The following is a 7,832-nucleotide window of genomic DNA, read 5'->3' on the forward strand; positions in this document are numbered from 1 at the left end:
ACATGAACAATATATCTCTTTCTTCATCATCACTGAAGCAATATCCTGACTTTTCCTAGCACCATCGTGGGAGCAACATCACAAGGACTACAGAAGTTCATCAATAGACCCAGCACAACATTCCCTAATTTCCATCAATGCTTATAGCTAGGAAACAAATAAAGAATGGTCTCTTCTATGATATGATAGCATAAATATTTCTTGCAGCCAGCATCTAGTTATGCACTGTATTGTCTTCATGTCCTGCTGCTCTTTAAAGGCTTCTTTCACTGAGCATTCTATGACAAGGCCTTTTTGCTAGTCAAGAGTAAGCAATTTGCAATATCTGACTGTCAGAAGTAAAGTGTCAAAATTTATGGATGACAATCTTGTCGAGGAGACAGAGGGGCTCTTGACCACTGGTTGGAGAGATGCTGAGAGCTCCATATCACCTCTTTTTGAGAACCGCTGCATGTTGTTCCACTCAGGCAGTTGAAAGGCCATTGCTGTGCCTTCCCTTGGGATCAAGGGCACAAGGGCAGAAGTCCAACCCGCCGAGAGCTGCTGCCCAATCAGGGGCCAGAAGTTCTATTGAACGGTGCCCACTGGTTCGAGGAGGGGAAGATGTCGGCGCCCACTGGTCGCAAGTGGGGGGAGTCGGAACAATAGCAGCGACTGCGCAGGCCTGGCACACCGCAGCAAAGTGTCCCTTTTTGCCACAGGCCTTGCAAAGGGCGCTCCGGGCCGGACAGCGCTTTCGGGGGTGTTTAGGCTGCCCACAGTTGTAATATTTAGGACCCCCAGCGTTGGTTAGCTGCCTCGCGACTCAGCCGTGTGGTTGGCTGTGGGGGGTCACTGGTGAGGTCCACGATGGGGCGGCCGTCTGCGGAGTCCACGATGTGCAGGAGGGGTGGGTCGCGCGGCCAGGGACGTAGACCTGGATGTTGCGCGAAGCGACCGTATGCGAGAGCGCTAGTTTTTTTGTCCCCATGAGGTCGAGTGTGGCCCCTTTTAAGAGGCGCTGTTGGATGTAATGGGACCCTATCCCTGTGACAAAAGCATCTCTCATGAGCAAGTTCGAGTGTTCCGTGGCCGTGACGGCCTGACAGTCACAGTCTCTAACTAGGGGAACCAGGGCACGCCAGAAATCTTCCACTAACTCACTAGGAAGTTGACGACGAGTGGAGAGGATGTGCCTGGTGTGTTAGTCCGCCGAGCGTTGTTTTCCTTCAGTAGCGCCATGGCTTCTGCGTAGATCAGTGCATCCTGGATAAGTGGAAAGACATTGGACCTCAGCCGCGTATAGAGGATCTGAATCTTCTGACCTTCTGAAATTGGGTTTGGCGCAGACCCGATGTATGCTTCGAAACAGGCTAGCCAATGTTGAAAGTCCCTTTTGGCATTGTCTGATTGCGGATCCAGCTGCAGACGATCCTGCTTGATGCAGAGGTCCATCTTCTGAAAACTTAGTATAATAAATTGATGCACGATCAATTACACAAAGACGAGAGTTGGATGCAATCAAGGCTTTATTACACTAAGATGTGTGGCCTCCTACAGCGGCTGCGAAATTGCTGCTGTACAGGAGAGCACACATATTTATACTCAGCCTACTGGGCAGAGCCAGCAGGCAGGGAACTACCGTACCTGTAGTACAGGGCCTTACCACAAAACACCTACACCGACATCCTCTATATACAATATATATATCAGTGGTGACTACCACATTCTGTATCTATCAAATGTGGCAGAGAAGACAATGTCCCCGAACAGGGGCCGGAATGTGGCGACTAGGGGCTTTTCTGAATATGTGGCAGCCACTTCATGATGTCAATCTTCCATCAGTTGCAGGACATTGTGCTTGTTAGCTTGTTAATCATTTACTGGCGATTTACTGGCATGTAGGCTTTTAAATTGCTGAAGCAATCATTGGAATGACACTCAATCCTTCTGTTTGTCTGTAGGACAAGAACATGCACACAGGAGGGAACGGGTCCAGACTGGCAGCAATATAATATTTTGAGTCCTCACCACTGTTAAGGAGGAGGCCACCCAACAACCAGGGAGGACTGGGACTGTGTGTGTGCTGAAAGCAAGACAGGACGTCACCAAAAAACCAGTGAAGAGGCCTCTAGACTGCAGTTCTCAGATGCACCACCAGAGTGAGACATTGTTTAAATAAAGGAACCTAATTAGGCACGTACTAAATCTGTCTCTTCTCCACAAAATGTAACAGCAAGAAAATGGTGAGGAAAAGACACCAGCCCACCCACTGTTCCATCTCCAATCCCATCTCAGAGAATGGCTTAGAATCCTCAGAGGATGCACCATCATGACATTCGCCTCCTCCCTCCACCAACAGAGATATTCACCTCGGTGGGTGCATATTCGAGAGTAGAATCGGGGTTAGGGTGAGAACATCACTGATATAAAATACATTGGGTCGAAGCAGACTGGTAAAGCCCCTGGCCTAGGTGGCTTCCCCATTGAAATTGATAAGAAGTTCACAGAGCAATTGGTGCCCTTAATTCTGGATATGTTTAATGATTCCATATCCTGGGGTTTGTTGCCCTCTACCCTCACACCGGCCTCTATTTCCTTAATTCTCAAGAAAGGTGGGTCATATCGACCTATCGCATTCTTAAATGCAGATGTTAGGTTACTTGCAAAAGTAATGGTGCTGCGGCTCGAGACCTGCCTCCCAGAGGTGATCTCGGAGGATCAGACAGGCTACGTGAAGGGTTGACAGTAGTCGGCCAACGTACATTGCCTGCAAAACGTTGTTCTTTTCCCCTCTTCGGTGCCTGAGCTGGAGGTGATTGTTTCCTAGATGCTGAAAAGGCATTTGATAGAGTGGAGTGGGAATATCTGTTTGAGATTCGGATTTGGCCACAAGTTTATCTCCTGGATTCCATCACTGTATAGGGCTCCCACTTCCAGTGTTCATATGAATGTTCTGAACTCTGGGCTGAGGTCTTCTGTTAAGTGGAGTGGGATAAATCAGAGAGGGGTGGAGCATCGGATGTCCCCTTACGTGGATGATCTACTTCTCTCTATTACAGACCCGATGCCCCCTATGGATGAGATAATGAAGCTGCTTAGGAGTTCTGGCTCCTTTTCTGGGTACAAGTTAAATGTAGACAAGAGTGATTGCTTCACGGTCAACCCCTTGGGGAGGAGAGCACAACTGGGGGCACTACCTTTTCATCTTGTTGAGACTAGCTTTCATTATCAGCGGGTCCGGGTGGCCCACAATTGGGCCTCACTTCATAACTTAAATTAGACTAATCTGGTTAATAGCTTAAAGTCGGCCTTACAGAGGTGGGATAACCTCCGCCTGTCCTTGGCGGGCAGGATTCAGATGATCAAAATGAACGTACTTCTGAGATTTTTATTTCTTTTTTAATTTCGCCCCATTTTTCTGCCCAAGTCCTTTTGTCAAAGTCAACAAATTTATATTCTCCTTTTCTTGGGTAGGTCAGACTCCAAGGATCCGTGGGGCTTTGCTCCAAAGAGACAGTTCGGGGCCTTGGCTCTACCCAATTTATTGTCTTACTATTGGGCAGCAAATATTCAGAAGATATTGTTGTGGTTCAGTAATTCTGGTTTTATATGGGGACAAATGGAGCTGAGCTCCTGCATGGTTTCTAGGCTCAATGCAACTGCATTGTTGCCTTTCTCTCTGGTAAGATTTCCCCTAAATCCATTGGTGGTGTCCACCCTGAAAATTTGGAAGCAGTTCATGCAGCATTCCCTGCCTTTGGTAGCCCACATCTGCAACAACCACTTTTTTCTGCTAGCGGGTTTGGACTTGACATTTATGTCATGGGAGGGGAAGGGTATGGAGAGACTTGTTTGTAGATGAGAGGTTTGCCAGTTTTAAGCAGTCGGTGAAATCCCAACTGCCTGGTTACAGTCTTTTCAGGTACTTACAGTTTTGTGATTTTTCACGCAAGGCTTTCCCCTTCTTTCCATTGGTACCACCCTCTTCCCTGTTGAAGAGGATTTTGTCTTTGACCGGGACTGATGGGGAGACTATTTCGGATATATATTGCCATATCCTCTCAGCTCTGTTGAATGTGGTGAGGATGAAATGGGAGCGTGAATTAGGTCCCATTCTGGATAGGGAAGTGTGGAGAGAGACCCTTTGCAGGGTCAATGACACATCTTCACGTGCTGGACTAAGTTTGATTCAATTCAAGGTGGTGCACAGAGTGCATCTGATTACAGCGAGGATGAGTGGATTTTTCCTGAGGTGGAGGAGTGGAGGATAAAGATACGTGCTGTTCTTGGGGGCCGGGGGGGGGGGGGGGGGGGGGGGGGGGGGGGGGGGCGGCACCTAACCACACATATGTTCTGATCTTGTCCAAAGTTGGTAAACTTCTGGGTCTCTTTCTTCAACACCGTGTCAGAGATACTCAATGTTGATTTGGGTCCATGTTCCCTGGTGGCCATATTTGGGGTATCAGACTCGTTGGTGCTTCAGTCGGGATGAAGGTGGTTGTCTTCACCTTCACTTCATTGATAGCCCGGAGATGGGTTCGCTTGGGTGGAGGTCTCCCACTCTGCCTCGTGCTTTGCTTGGTTGGATGACCTCAGATGGGATTTACCGACCATCCCGCCATGTGTTATTCGGCGGTGGAGGCACCCCGCCATTGCCAATGGGATTTCTTGCTGACAGCACCCCTCGTCGCTGGGAAACCCATGCACCGGCATGGGCCTGAAATTTGTGAACAGTGTGAACAGCTGGTAAATCCGGCCTTCATGTCTTTTTTACATTTGGAGAAGGTTAAATACACCATTAGAGGATCGGTAGAAGGGTTTTACCAAGATGGCAGCCATACATTTCCTATTTTAAAGAGCTAGTCACGGTCAGCTGTTCAGGGGTTTAGTTTAGTTTTGGAGTTAAAGTTAATATGTGCTTCTGGTTGTTAGTTTCTTTCTTCTACTGTGTAATTTGGGTTAATTGTGTTTTATGGTTTTGGTTTTGTTTAAAATTAAAATATTTTAATAAACATATTTTAAAAATGTTATTCATTATTCACAGCTCCAGAGTCCCAGGTTCGATTCCCGGCTGGGTCACTGTCTGTGTTGTGTCTGCACGTCCTCCCCCTGTGTGCGTGGGTTTCCTCCGGGTGCTCCGGTTTCCTCCCACAGTCCAAAGATGTGCGGGTTAGGTGGATTGGCCATGCTAAAATTGCCTGTAGTGTCCTAATAAAAAGTAAGGTTAAGGGGGGGGTTGTTGGGTTACAGGTATAGGGTGGATACGTGGGTTTGAGTAGGGTGATCATGGCTCGGCACAACATTGAGGGCCGAAGGGCCTCTTCTGTGCTGTACTGTTCTATGTTCTATGTTCTATTACTTGCAGCTCACCATGTTCACAGCTCCGAGAATGATGTCTGCGCAGAGTATGCCGTGAAGTCATTGCATCTCCTGCCACTCAGATAGTCAGTTTGACTCTTTGCATCCACCTCACATCACACCAAGCAGCAGGAAATGCAATTGCTGTGAATATATGAATTACAGTGTAACTTGTATGTTGCCCTATTATGTATTTTCTTTTATTTCCTTTTCTTTTCATGTACTTAATGATCTGTTGAGTTGCTCGCAGAAAACTACTTTTCACTGTACCTCGGTACACGTGACAATAAACAAATCCAATCCAATAGAAACCTTTATATATAATTACGTCAGCAGGTCAAAAACATGGAAGTGTGGAAAAAGCATGCAGTAACAAAATAGACAAACTCAGTAGGTAACAGGGACGTGGTGGAATGGATGTTAAATGTGGAATTAAAATTATAAACCAATATACCATTCTTACATTACAGGCACTGAAGTACATATAAACATCATTAGTTAATTACTTAATTGAGGATTCAACCAGAATAGGGATACCTGTGAGATAATGTTCTTGGTCACAAATGAGCTAAACATTGTTCGAGTGGAATCCATCCCTGCTGATGTCACAACACTCAACTTTCCAAACAAGGAGGGTTAATATTTATAACAAGTTCAGAAAATCCTTATACAATCTACCTGTTTTCAGAACTGGTTGCCACCACACCCAGAGCAATCAGACCAACTCAGAAGTTTGACTAAATTCCAACCTTGTAAAATGCAAGATGGAAAGGGACTGCTGTAGTTGCAAGTTAGCCTTTGGGCTGTGGCTGTCTTTCTTGAATAAAATATCATTATTACTGTTATGTATAGAATAGGATTGATGAAAAAAACACTTTTTGTCACATCCGTATATTCCATATACTTTGGAGAATTATCTAAGTTAGTATTTGCATTTATGTTGTAGGCTTGCACCAAAATATTGCAAAATTGTGCATTTACCAAACCATTCTAACATTGAGACTTCACAATATAAAACAACAAAAAACTGCAGATACAGAAAATTTTAATCAAAAAATGCTGCAGACACTCAGCAGCCAATAAGCGTCTTTGGAGCGGTTTGACAATGGAGATAATTTCCAACTTCGGTGGGAGCAGAAATTTGATGACATTGCATTGGTTGCCAATTATGGAAAGAAAAATATGGTGAGGTATGTAAATGTGTGGTCAGTCCAACATTGCCAGTTTTCTGCTGGCTCCAAACATAGGAATTTAAGAAATGGGAACAAAAGTAGTTAAGTGACCCTTGGAATCTGCTCTAACATTCACTAAGACCATATTATATATTCTATGCATCATGTCCTTGCCCTTTCACTTAATCTATCTAGATCCTGTTGTACTTCTTTGCATCTTCCTCACAGTTGACTTTTCTAACTTTACACTGTTAGCACAATTGGATGCAGCTCACTATTCTATCCTTTAAAGTACACAAAGGGCTGCCACTGTCTGAAACAGGCTCAATTTTTAATTCATTATCTACATTTCCTTCCGTGTCAGGGGCAGCAGGGTAGCATGGTGGTTAGCATAAATGCTTCACAGCTCCAGGGTCCCAGGTTCGATTCCCGGCTGGGTCACTGTCTGTGTGGAGTCTGCACGTCCTCCCCCTGTGTGCGTGGGTTTCCTCCGGGTGCTCCGGTTTCCTCCCACAGTCCAAAGATGTGCGGGTTAGGTGGATTGGCCATGCTAAATTGCCCGTAGTGTGCTAATAAAAGTAAGATTAATGGGAGGGTTGTTGGGTTACGGGTATAGGGTGGATACGTGGGTTTGAGTAGGGTGATCATGGCTCGGCACAACATTGAGGGCCGAAGGGCCTGTTCTGTGCTGTACTGTTCTATGTTCTATGCATGATTTTAATGTCCAGGTATTTGAAAAAGTTTTAAAGCAACCAAACACCCAAATTATCCTCCATAACAATTAAATTCACCTCATTCTCTTTCAGGGTTATTTTTAACATGACAGTTTACTGTTCACTTGTCGAGGTGAAGATGGTGCCCAATATTTTTCTTCTGTTGCACAAGATAACTCATGGTCAAATGCAGTCTATTTTTAATTGAATTTGAATACCAGTTTTCAATCTTTACACAATGGGTAGCTCGGTGGCACAGTGCTGCCTCACAGCGCCAGGGACCCAGGTTCAATCCCTGCCTTGGGTGACTGTGTGGAATTTGCACATTCTCCCCATGTCTGCATGGGTTTCCTCCTGGTGCTTTGGTTTCCTCCCACAGCCCAAAGATGTGTAGCTTAGATTGATTGGCCACGATAAAATTGTCCCTTAGTGTCCAGCAGTGTGTAGGTTAGATAGGGTTATGGAGATAAGACCCTTGATCTTATTCAGAGGGTGGGTGCAGATTCGATGGGCAGAATGGCCTCCTTCTAAACTATAGGGATTCATGGTTCTAATATAATCTGACTGCTCCCACCCGTTTGAGCTCGCCGCCTGGCCAGCGCTTTGG

General features: G+C 45.7%; 1 long non-coding RNA gene across 1 annotated transcript in view; it reads left to right on the forward strand.

Moving 5' to 3' along the window:
* The window catches only part of LOC119972945, a 36,240-nt gene extending 34,053 nt beyond the window's left edge, over positions 1-2,187 (forward strand). The window contains exon 3 of the long non-coding RNA XR_005462186.1: positions 1,944-2,187. This is a non-coding gene — a long non-coding RNA (uncharacterized LOC119972945). The remainder of the gene's footprint in view (positions 1-1,943) is intronic.
* The last annotated feature ends 5,645 nt before the right edge of the window (positions 2,188-7,832 follow it).

The sequence above is a fragment of the Scyliorhinus canicula genome, chromosome 10, assembly GCF_902713615.1.
Source record: "Scyliorhinus canicula chromosome 10, sScyCan1.1, whole genome shotgun sequence".
Taxonomy (NCBI): Eukaryota; Metazoa; Chordata; class Chondrichthyes; order Carcharhiniformes; family Scyliorhinidae; genus Scyliorhinus; species Scyliorhinus canicula.